This window comes from Saccostrea cucullata, unplaced genomic scaffold, assembly GCF_032062105.1.
Source record: "Saccostrea cucullata isolate Sc308-1 unplaced genomic scaffold, CSIRO_AGI_Scuc_v1 ctg14535, whole genome shotgun sequence".
Lineage (NCBI taxonomy): Eukaryota > Metazoa > Mollusca > Bivalvia > Ostreida > Ostreidae > Saccostrea > Saccostrea cuccullata.
The window spans coordinates 300-13,521 of record NW_026918721.1 but is presented as its reverse complement, the minus strand read 5'-3'; the positions used below and the strand labels follow the sequence as shown (position 1 = coordinate 13,521).

The 13,222-nt window shown below is 31.6% G+C and overlaps 1 pseudogene; it reads right to left on the bottom strand.

Moving 5' to 3' along the window:
* Nucleotides 1–541: 541 nt before the first annotated feature.
* LOC134269958 (uncharacterized) lies at nucleotides 542–12,785 on the bottom strand (annotated as a pseudogene).
* Nucleotides 12,786–13,222: the final 437 nt, after the last annotated feature.

Sequence of the window (13,222 nt, the reverse complement as noted above, 5' to 3'; positions counted from 1 at the left end):
TGATGTTGAAAATGCACAAAATATGATGATTCATGATGACCTCAGATTGTATTAATTAATGAGAAAAAAATCTCACGACAGAATTATTCAAAATATCATTGCTTTAAAAATAGTTTGTTTAATTATGTAACATGTGTCAAACATTTATGCGTCATATATTTATTGAAAATGGTGATTTTCAGAGGACTCAAAATATGACAAGGAGCGATATACGATTCAATCTAAACTTGTTTTTAAACAATTCTAAATAGTCAAAATAAATTTGCCAAATATTACAACTCGAATGAAAAAATTGGTGGCGTTTTTAAAACCTAGAATGAAGCAATGTTATCACATTTTTTAAATATTGACTTCTATAAAGAAATATCTTTCTCATTAGAGCTAAAATGCATTTTATTTAGAAAGTTTTATATATATTGATCATGAACAACATTTTCCTTTCTCTTTTAACATATCATCAGTTATCATTAAAATCATTTTTTAAACATATTTTTATTCAAAACGTGTTCCTCAAATGCTTATATCTATTGTTATAAAAGAAAAAAATTCGCGTCATAAAACATTCTGGACTTTCGGACTTTTGCGAGAACCACCGAAATTTATAGAGTTGTGGAAAGCTCCCATGGTATTATCCGCTGGCAGCAACGCGACACACAAAGTAGTGGTTTCCAATTTTCACTTTGTTGGTAGCTCTCCACCACCTATTTGATGTTGTTGAATGACAAGGATCAAAGGCGCAGTAATCTGTCGCACATCTCGTTGGGTCTCTCGCCGATTACATAATGCGTCACCAGACGCTTTTATTGCGTTTTTGTATTCCTGTGTATTTCTTCTTTTGGCGTCGTTCCAAGCTCGGGTGTGGCCTGGCATATCTAACGTGTCGTACTGGTATTTTCTGCTATTTGTTCGCCTCTGGTACACCACTCCGTTGATGGTGTTCGGATAAGCTTGATGATTTTTCCGGTTGACAATGGAGTAAGCAACAGCTAGTTGTCCTCTCATCGGTTCTCCTCGGGCTTCTCCGAACACGACCCTAGCGACAGTGTTGATGTTTGTGTTGGTACTGTTTAAAAAATAATGAAAAGAAAATAAGAAAAATAAAAATTATGTTTAGCATTAATCTTTTTATTTGAGAAAAAGCCTTTTTTTATCTCTCATTGTTTAGTTCTGCTGATTGTATACACAAATACTCTGTTGATATTTTAAAAAAGTGCTCGACTTTAATGCATGTTTTTGAGACGAGGTTCTCAAGCAATCTATTCGAATTCCCAACTGCGCACCGTTATTAGCATTCCTAGTTTTTTTATTCATATGAAGAAGAATTCGTCCGAAATTTTATGAGTGAAAACAAGAAAACCATTGCCGTGGCCTTCAACTCGACATTTAAATATATCAGATGTATTGTCACTACCAATGTTTTTTTTTTCCATAATTCTTATGTCAATACGATATTTCCCGGTGAAATAAGAGAAACCAAAGAGTCTGACATCTGTTTCATATTTAAATATTTTACTTGATAAAGACGTTAGTGGTAATCTAACAACCAAACTTTATGATATAGGTGATGAATTAAACTATAAATTTTCAATCGTCAATTTCCCTTTCCCATGCATCTATTTTTCACCTGCATGCGAGATTTATATCTCTCAGTTGATTCCAGACGAAATAGAAGGCTCAACGAATGAACAATTTTTGTTTGCTCTGCTCCTATTTTGTATTGTTTAATGGACTTCTGAGTTTGAATGCTCTTCGTTATATCTATATGTTCGTTCAATTAAAAGATTAAGGTATAAATAAACAAGAGCAAAAACAACAGTAACGTTCAATTTTCATCTATGATATATAAATTCACTCACCAGATTTGTCCGTAAACTATCCATGAAGAGAAAGCTAACCCTAAAACGATATATCTAAACATAATTGAGTTTAGCTTTTTTGGCGGAATCTGACCGTTAATTTTCTTTTTATAGGGGCCTTCATCAGCATGTATTTATAAGAGGAGGTCATTATCTTTCATACGTGACATGCTAAAGGCGGAGAAAATATAATGAAAACAAAGTAGGAACGTCATCAAAAATGACAATTATTATGATTTCGATATGTAAAAAATAAAATACACATGATTCATAGTTTTAGCTCACCTATGCTAAATAAGTAAATAAAAACATCTTATAACAGAGTGTTCAGCATCTGTATGTTTATCCATTATGTGTCTGTAAACATGTCTCTTCTTTTTCTTGAGCTCACTCAGGATTACAATCAAACGAATTTGACACATTTCGTACAAATGCAACGCATTCTTTCGAGAGGAAACAAGAAAAATTCAAAGCTACTCTTTTGTATGTTCAAAACTTGTTGTTAAACTATGCGAATTCTTAAGGATAGAAGACACTAGTATTATTTTTAATTATTCGCAAAGAGTTTTTAATGAGTCAGTGCAAAATAGAAGCAAATCGAAAACGACATCTGAAACACCGGAGTTGGGATCACTCTAATAATAAGTTTTCTTTTATTAGAACTCGAGGTAGTAAATGTAGCAATTTTTTGTCCTTTTCAACAAGACTATATGGTTGCTCAGTTTCCTAAGTAAGTTTACCCTTCATCTAATGATGTCACGTTCCAGCAATGTAAGACAAGGAAAGCAGGAGTTAAACTTTTTTTTACTGTAATTATTCGTAAGTTACAAGATGAAAACAAGTTTATTTGTTCAGTTGCAATAAATTTTACGCTCTGTTTTTAAATATGTACTTTTGTTTATTCGATAAAAATACGTAATACATCGTTGTATTGTTCAAATTATATTGATTTACAAATTAGACATCAAATGATTTTAATGTGCTAAAAAGGTCTGAGAGTCGTTGTTACACAGCTTTTTCCAAGTTCGTAAATCTAATATTGTAATATACTGCTGTCTCAACGTTTGATTCTCGTAATTTTAACCTTCCTCTTCAATACTTAGTGAACCCATCCTTTATCTCTTCAGAGAAAGATTTCCAAAACAAAGCTGTTCTACTCAGGTGGTTCTGTTGCTGGGAAGGAACTGGAAAGTAAAGATTTATTTGTGAAATATAACTTTATCGAATAATTACAAATTTCGATAAAAGATGATAGAATGGATGCATGATGAATGCCTGTTGACTTTCGGATATATGATGACGTTAAACATTATTAGAGCATTTCTCTGCATGAAATTTCACTTATATTCTAATTTATATACATGTATAAACCCAAGGATTGAACAGTTTTTATTACATTTTTATCGAAAACTATCTAGGGCTTTAAAGATAATCGGAATTGGTAGTCAAAATAAAAACGCGGAAAACGTAGAACATTTTAACAGTTTAACAAATAAAAATGGAAATGGATTTTCTAAACAGCAATATGTCAAGATGAAATTATATTTCAAAGTTACGTATTCTATACTAAAGGAAAATTAAAAAACTTATATTATTTTTGTACAAATTATCAAACTATACAAGCGAAATACAAACAAACCTATCTGACAGTGAACATGAGTCCCTCCATGTGACCACCCCCCAGCAGCTTTACAGGCGTCCATGTAGGATTTCTCCTGTGCCTTCCGAGTAGGTCCATTGTCCAGTTCCAGATCTACTGCTTCCCCCAAATAATGTTTGGATGTAGATGTGTGGCAAGCACCTGCAATGGCATTTACCTGCAACATTTCAAACAAGTGGTATATAATCATTTAAGAGTAAAACTTTTAAAGGAGATTAATGACTGTTAATTCGAGCTTTATGACTTAATATCTTCTTCATCAAACAAGATTACATAGTGTATTTGTTTTAGCTATATGTTTACTCTTATGTTTAATTATATTTCCAATGCATTTTTATATTTATACATTAAGCGTTTCTCCTTTGCCAGTTAACAAAGCCTTACCTGAAAATTGTACTGAGTAGATGTTCCAAGATCATAGATATACCGAAGAATGCTGGATTTTAAGCAAACAAATCCTCCTGGAGAATTTCCTTCACTGCAAGTGTAACTACAAGTATTCATGTATTTGTGAATGTATCTTAAATCTGTTGTAACAAAAGCAATAGGCAGAGACACATAATTCGTTGCCATTCAATACCCACTTGGATCGTTTGGACGGCTTTCCGTTACAGGCGTCTTCTATGTTATGGTAGGCGTCGGCACCATCATCCACCCCAGAGGGATTCTTTGTCAACAATTCTATTTTGGGGGTGGTCTTTATTTTGCAAGCAATTGATTTTGCTAAGCTGCTGCAACTTTCTAAAATGTAAAGCGACATTAGATAAATAAAACATTTTTTCTATTTTCCCGAACCTGGAATAGAAAACATGGAATTCTTTTTTATTATTATTGTTGTGATTATACTCGAAATGTTGTTTCCTGTTGTTAACAACTGTCTTATTATATCGTACAAAAGTGGCAGATAGACGATAAGTAAGTTTCCTCTTCTCTTGATGTAAATTTTTGAAGTAAATTACTTCCTTACGCATATTCTAGAAAACATTACATTTGTAATAATGGTTTATATTCTGTGTAATCATCAGGCTCGTGCGGGTTACATATAATTTCCCTGGATTACTTAAACTTTATATGCTCTTAGATAGGTATTCACTCATCCTACGGAAGAACATATGACTTTTAAAACCTAGTATATTAAATTCGTGTAGAATGTTAATTTCTGCATGAAAGATACCCACAATTCCAGGATTTTTGAGCCTCAATGGAATATAATGATTGCACGATAATCTAATTCCAAATACTGCAGTGTTTACACCTCTTTTTATAATCATTATACCTGTCAGTAAGCGAAAATTTTAATTTTTTTTTCAAAATTTAAATTAATCATTAAAACTTGTATTTAAAACAATGTCCTCTTACCTATTGTTGTAAATAGAATTCCGAAAGAAAGAAAAATGACAAAAAGTCTTAAATTCAACAATGCCATTTCAAAACCTGTCCGGAAACAAATACATATAATTTCCTCAACATTACCCTTATTAATGGCTGGAAGTTTATAATACTTAAAAAGAACGTTTCCACGACGGTTTCTTCCGTGTTCATAAAGTAGGAAAAATCTCGAGAATTTTTTTTTTAAGATTAGGCTAGAAAATCACTACAGCAATGTTAGACAATTAAGGCCTTTGTAAAACTAATGGTCTAACTACTTCTCTCTCTTTATGCTGTATTGTGCAATACACCACCAAATATCTGTGAATATGTTATAAATGTGTAGTTCTTGATATAATTCTGGATGTAAAAATGGTTCAACACGTTATACTTTTAGAAATATTTTTAATTATTATAAAAGACAAAGGTTTTATGGATAAACAATGAGGGTTGTTGAGTAATTGAATAAGTCAATAAAGGAAAACCCTCGGGGAAACAATCTTATGTAACTGTACTTCAATCGTTTTATTTAGAGTATTTTTATAAATAAATAAATTTTTAATCAGGATGCCCGCATTCTTATTTCTTATATAACAATCAAATTAGTTTACATAATTTCAAGGATTTAGGTCCTAATAAGATAAAAAAAAAAAAAGAAGAAGAATTCAGAAACTTGTCAAAACAAATGTTTATTAGTATTTAATTGAAACTGTATTAAAATAAGGTTATGTAAAAGTGCAGTTAAAATTTATTACTTCCATCTTTCTATCTGACATCGTATACAGTGATTGTTGAAGAGAATCTCCGGGACTATGACTTGACTGAACTTGAACTGCACCTTCTGAGAGTAGTTCACTTAAAATGACCAGCCTATGGCCTTTTTCGATGTTTAGAACAATCCCTATGTAATAATATGATCGCTTAATGTAACCTCACAATAGCTTTGAGACTATGATTTATCCAAACCAATCTAAACTACTTGACTATGCTTGAATATTAAATTTTCTGATAATGATCTTTGGTTCTGAAATCAAAGATTTTAAAAAATAAATCAATGTATTTATTTTTGAAAACCCGATTCATGTGTCCCTAATTTGAACATGGACCTTCACTATATACTTTAGGATGCTTTCAAATCAGTATGACTCATTAAAATCCTTCATTTCTTAACTTTGTCCTTAAAATACCCAATGTAAAATACTGTTACATTGTATTTGTTGTCAAGTTTTGAATACTAGTATATAAATAATAACCATAAAAGAAAATTTTATTTCATCAACTTGTTTTCATTATCTTAACTCGTTTCAATTTTTTCCGTACGAAGAGCAATCTCTCGTTCGGATCAACTGAGAGATATTTACCCCATATTCAGGTGATAATGTAAGGTGATATTGCTATATATTTGCATACCCACTGCTTTCTTTTACTATGAACATGCAGTGTTCAACTGCGTTCATAGGACTATAGACGCAACTGCTTCTGCTATGAATGCTAGTGCTACATCTCATTCGTGTAGCACTCGGCACACCTCGGCCGATTCGTACCTCATCTAACGTTTGATGTAGTTCACGGAATCAGCCGAGGTTTGCCGAATGACTCGTGTAGTACAACTTTTATTACACAAATGTGTTGAGAAGTATATATATGAAATGTTTTGCTAAAGGAATAAATATAAGTTTTTAATAATATTCTTTGGAAAAAAAAAAAGAAATTCAGAATATTTAAAATTGCTGATTTATATCTTTAAAAATTTAATTTTGGTCAATGTATTTAATTGTAAAATAAAACTTTTTAAAGATTGTAGAGAAATGCCATATTTTTATTTTTTCGTATCATATTTTTGCATATTTGTACAAAGAACGGTAACTCTTCACACTTGGGTAATAACATTTAGAAAAAGAAAATTTCTGTAACTATTATATCTATTTCAAGAATGATTTCAGCTCTGAAAAATAAATAGAAAAACTAAAAAATCACAGAAAAGCATTCTGGAGTAATAATCATTATTAAAGCATTCTCATTTTTCATCGTAGTGTTTTAAATATTGATTTTTGTCAGATGGTTTCAATAACGTTGATGGATGACGTCACAACTGCATCAAAACAAAAAGTAAGAGAATGTGATGACGGCTCGGCTTCTATCCAGATAACTGTATTTGAGAGGCAAATAATTTATAAATTGTTTGTGATTTATTAGAGAAAAGGAGCATTCATTGATCAGGTGTACTGATTTTAAAGCCGTATGTTTTTCTTTACTGAAGACAAGAAGCTGCGTCCTTATGTAAGTCAGGATTTCCTCTGATATTCTTGAAAAAAATCAAATTATGCAAATATAAGTAATAAACAACGATTATTCAGAGAACATGGCATTATGAATAGCAATAGTTCTGCTGGCATATTTTCCATGATGCGCTAGCGCGCATCATGGAATATGCCAGCAGAGCAATAGCTATTCATAACGCCATGTTCACTGAATAACATTGTTTATTTTTTAAATATACTACTGTAAAAGGGAAAATGACGATTGAAAAGTTGAAATCATTACGTTTATCGTATAGCTTTGGTATTAGGTTAAAGCATATTTCTTTCATTTCATAATTTATTTCTTTCATAAAAGATACCACGGAGTCTGACGTATCAGTTATATATATATATAGTGTAAGATACATGGCATCCTACTAGCTTGGGCTAGTGGGTTAATCCTTTAGCTCAGTTGGTAGAGCACTGGACTGGTATGCCAGAGGTCCCGGGTTCGATCCCCAGCAGAGGCAATAAATTGTCTCTGTTACATTTGTCGCCTACGTTGGGACCCGGGTGTTCTCTGGCGGGTGAAAGTGATTGCCCCCAGAACCTCGCCCCACAGGTGTCGGCACTCCGAAAGAGATGAGGACATCTCATTCTCTGGAGGGGGACAATGTGGTAGTATAAGATACATGGCATCCTACTAGCTTGGGCTAGTGGGTTAACCCTTTAGCTCAATTGGTAGAGCACTGGACTGGTATGCCAGAGGTCCCGGGTTCGATCCCCAGCAGAGGCAATAAATTGTCTCTGTTACAATACAATGACCTTGTCAGCAAATAGATTTATCAGTGAGTCAAATACTGACTGTCGTTTTTCATACTAATTGTTAGTCCATTATTTATACACGGAATTAACGACGGATTTTTCCGTTATTTCCCGATAATGACAAGGAGCACACGGTGGGTGTGACCGGTCGGCAGGGGATGCTCAATTGTCCCTGGCACCTGATCCAACCCCTGATGTTTCGGAGGTCCGTGTTTGCTCTGCTCCTATTTTGTACAGTGTTATAGACTTTGATATTGAATACTGTTCGTTATCTCAATATCCTTCATTCAAATCCTCTTTCCTTACTCCTTTAGATATTAACAGTAGACAAGGGGAAACTTCAAGGGAACTGTTCAACAATTTTATCAATAAGTTGTATAAATTAGATGTAGATACTTAACAATTCAAAGGAATTTTTGGACCATTTGAAATCACAATATTTTTTTCCAAAACCACCAACATAAAAACTTTTCGACTTTATACACTTTGTCTATTATTTCCGACGATACATTAAAGTCTAGGCTTCCTGACATCATAAACAGCTGCTTTTTTCAATTAAAATCTAACTCTTTAATTAACTAACCTTGACATTGGTCATTTGCAAAATTATTTTGTTAAAAAGACAATCTGATCGTTCACACAAGTACTCTGAAGTTGATATTAAAGGGATGCTCGAGTTTCTGATTGACAATATCCATGTGGTTTTTGGAGACCAGATCTTCCAACAATCTATTGGAATTCCAATGGGTATCATTGTGCCCCGTTATTAACAGACCTATTTTTGTTTTCATATGAAGCAGAATTTGTCCAAAATCTTGTACGTGAAAAGAAGAAAGTGCTTGCTGTGGCCTGCTTTGTCAGCAGGGACCAGTACGTACTGATCATGTAATTTATTTAATTCTTTTTTTCACTTTTGGATTATTGAATACAGAAGGAAAAATAATTTTCATATTGTCCCTCAATTCTTTAATTTATATAAATTCATCAATTGAGAGTATGAATAAAATTTCTGGACTGAAAAACATTTATACGTGTAAATAGAAATACACATGCAGGTAGCTTATTCATCTTTAAAAAAATAATAATAAAACTCAGGGAATGTAAAATTAATATAATTTATTTTTTCAGATTACAATTCAATACAACATAGCGAGAAAACGTATGTATCAGATTAAAAACAATTTAGCTTTGATAAATGTAACTATAATATAAAAGTCTTTCTCCTCTTCTTTCATCTTCGACTTCATCATCAAACTAAAACACATTATAGTGAGGATAAATGTGTAACAAAACAGATGCTGAACAAATGGAAAAATTATTTCGCCTTAACAATGTCTGAAAAATATTGCTAATTTTGCAATAATGAGGAAAGTATTGTATTTTTTAATTGTACACGACTGGCAAAGATGAAGACATTATTTTTGCTTTGACATTGTGAAATACACATGTACAGTAACAAGCTTTTTTGCAAAAATGACTGTCATATCAAACCTTTAAGAATGTCAGATAAATATAAAACTAGCCTATTTGGCAATGCACGTGAGTTCCACCATGTGACCATCCGCCAGCTCTAGTGCATGCGTCCCGGAAGGATTTTTCCTGGGCTGCTCTACTGGATCCGCTCCCGTGAAGCTGAAAATCTACAGCCTTACCTTGGTAGTGTTTTGATGTGGTTGAGTGACAAGCTCCAGCAATTGCATTCACCTGGAAAAATAAACAGAAAAATTAAATCATTGTGGTTCATATTAAAACCTAATCTTATATGTATAATGATTTGATGGTATCCGCATTTAAAGCAAATATTTTATGTTTAGAAATCAAGTCTTTGTTTTTGATATATGAAAAATACTCTCTAGACCATAATATTTTCACAAATATCAGGATTTTTTTTTTTTCAAAATTAAGGTTTGAACCTTTGTTATTTACTATGACAATGGACCTTGATAAAATCGAAACGTTTTATACTTTTTTTATCAAAGAGTATTTTAAATTTATACATCGATCTGAATAAAAGTAGCAAAGATATTTTAATTTTCTTTCTACAAATGCAAAAAAAAAAAACAAGTTTTCTTTCTTTATGATATGAAATTTTACTCTAAAAGAATAGTAAAAATGTTTCTGAAGTTTACATATAATAGGTGCAGAGATAAAGATAATCTTCTACCTGAAATTGGTATTTGGTGGATGTTCCAAGGTTATAGATGTACTGTAGAATTCTTGAATCCAGGCACACAGTTCCTCCTGGGGATTTCCCTTCGTTACAAGAATAGCTTAAAGGATAAAATATAAAATAGCTGTAAAGGAGAGGATACACAATAGCTGTGAAGGATCAAATATGAGATAGGTGTAAATGATAAAAAAAATTAAAATAGCTGTAAAGGATGAAAAATAAAATAATTGTAAAGTAGAGGATACAAAATAGTTGTAAATGATCAAATATAAAATTGCTGTAAAGAATAACAAGTTGAAAAGCTGTAAAGAATAAATTATATATAAAAAAGAACCCTGCAAATAATGTATATAGACTAGCGAGTAAATGATGAAATAAAGAATAGCTGTAAAGGATAATATTTTTTTTTAATTTTAGAATAAAAAAAGATTCTCAAATAAAAACATTTGCAGAGTACTTTGAATTGGTTATTCATATCTTGAACTAGGCCCTTAAATGTTACCTGAACATTCAGATAGCTTCAAATTTTATTGTATTGATTCCACTGTCTTTTATTTTATGGTTACTGTTCATTTTCGTCATATTTTATACCATATGATCATGAATATTCAGCCAACAATTAATAAAACCTTCTCTGTTGAACCCCAGTATATGTCATATCTGAATGAAGTCTAAAAACGCACACCTTTCTTTAATTTGCAGCAGAAATTAAAAAAACCCTTCCAATTAATGTTCAATGCTTAGACCCCTAATTATTTTTTTTAAACAAGAGAAATGAAATTTCACAATTTTTGTACCTTGAGCGTTTGGCTGGTTTCCCGTTACAAGCGTCTCTGATGTTAGAGTGGGGATCGGCTCCGTCATTGACGCCGGAAGGATTGGTTCTCAGTAAAGATATCTTGCTAGAATTCTTAATTTTGCAGGCTATGGCTTTGGCTGAAGAACAACTACCACCTGTACCTAAATATATCAGAACAGTAGAAATATTAAAAGGTAATAACAGTAAAATTCATTGAATTTATCAATTTAAAAGTTAAATAAAGCATCGTTTTGCTCCTTCTTTGCTACAGTGATTTGTTGTTACACATTCCATTATACATGTGAGGATTGTAATGCTATTCAGAGAGTTTGTATAGCTTTTGCTAACGGAATATTAAAGTACTGTTTACCACATTCATCTACCTGAACTTGGAATACAGCACTGTCTCGTGGCTCCTCCTCCACACAGATTCCGTTGATAACTTCCGCTACAGGAAAGACGATTCTCTTGACATTTGCCTCCTTTGTTTTTGCACGGACGATCTTTAACTGATAAAATATTTTCAAAAGTGACAGCAAATTAAGGGTAATAAAACCATATTTGTATGATAACTCTTTATCAGTTTCGATTTTCAATCGTATGCCAACTATACTCCTGAAATGAGCCATCTACTTAAAAACATGTTAAACAGTTTGAAAAAACAGATAAAACAATTATCTGGGAAGAAATAAAAAGTTAATTATATAACAAGGCTAGCTATACGAACATCATTCATATAATATTTCGTTTGAGGGATAATTCAAGGGAGTATTTTTTTATTAGTTAAAATACCCCGTACCTGCATTTGAAATACAGCACTGCCTTGACGCGGCTCCATTGCACAGTCCCCTGATATAACTGTTGTCACATGGTTTACTGTTAACCTGGCAAACACCACCCTGTCTTATACAGTTTCTGTCACCTTAAGAAGAAGCAATAAAATAAAATTATAAAACAACGAAAACGGTAAAATATAGAAATCATTAAAAGTAAATAAACAAAAAAGCACAGGAAAACCATCGACCTGAGACTAATAACATTAATTATGATTATTAGATTTTATCAAGATCATCATATACTCTGTTATATTATTGTTTTGTTGCAAACCTCTAAAACTATTTTTCAAAAGCTTACTTGTATTTTTTATGTTTATCTAGATATTAATATGATTTTTTATAAACCAAAATCCTCCTTTAACTTATTCGGTAAAACAAAGATGACTACTTGATTTTTGTTTTATAGAAATAAAAGAATATTTTATCCTCTCACCTCAGTAAAAAAAGAATTTATTATTTTAAAATTTATCGAAAAGCTTTTGTTTTGGGGTGAATTTGACATATGTTATATTAGCAGAGCAACTTTCATTCTGCATATTAAATTCAGGTAAGATTATACCTCATAGGTTGCACTGACACAAGTACTCTGAAGTTGATATTAAAAGGATTCCTTTACAGTTCCTCATGGACAAAATTTATGAAGTCTTTGGAATTACGATAGGCACTAACCGTGGCCCTTTATAAGCCTTATATACGTCTTATATACGTCTTATATACGTTATATACCCTTTATAATCTAAATTTTCTTTTAATCCCATGAAGAAGATTTTTTTTTAAAAAAAAGTTCTGCTCAGAAGAATTAAACTTTTTTTAAGATTCAATTTGACACAATTTAATTCTTTTATCTGGGACAGTTATATGACTTATGTGTATTTTAAATCCCCATCGTTGTTTTGAAATATTTATTATTATTGTTTTTATTAGATGTTTACTGATTATTAAAATTTTCTCTTACCTTGAACATAAAGAAAAATGGACACCAACAATATGATAATGCAGCTGAGGGATGGAGACATTTTTCACTACTTTGATGAAGATTCCCGGGGCTATTTATAAATATACCTCTTTATGACCTTTACCTGATAATTTCAACATCTTCGTCAACATCTGCGTACAATTACGAAACACAAGGTAAATATGACCTTATTTACTGTCGAGTAATTTCATTTTTGAAAAACGGGTTTTTTCCTGTTGATGTTTTGATGTTTTGATGTTTTTATGCAACTAAATGTTTATCTAATTTTAAAACATTTAACTAACAGACATAAATATTGTTTTCTTTTTTGTTTTCTTTAGCAAATTTATATTAAAGATATTGTGAAATTAACTAAATTGGAATCTGTCTTTTACTTCTTTAAGAGGTAAATTGATAGAATTTCAATTTAAAATTTTCTTCTTAAACTGATTTCTTATTTAATAATATTGTTAAATTAAATTGATATCGAAATAATATCCCCGGATATACAGT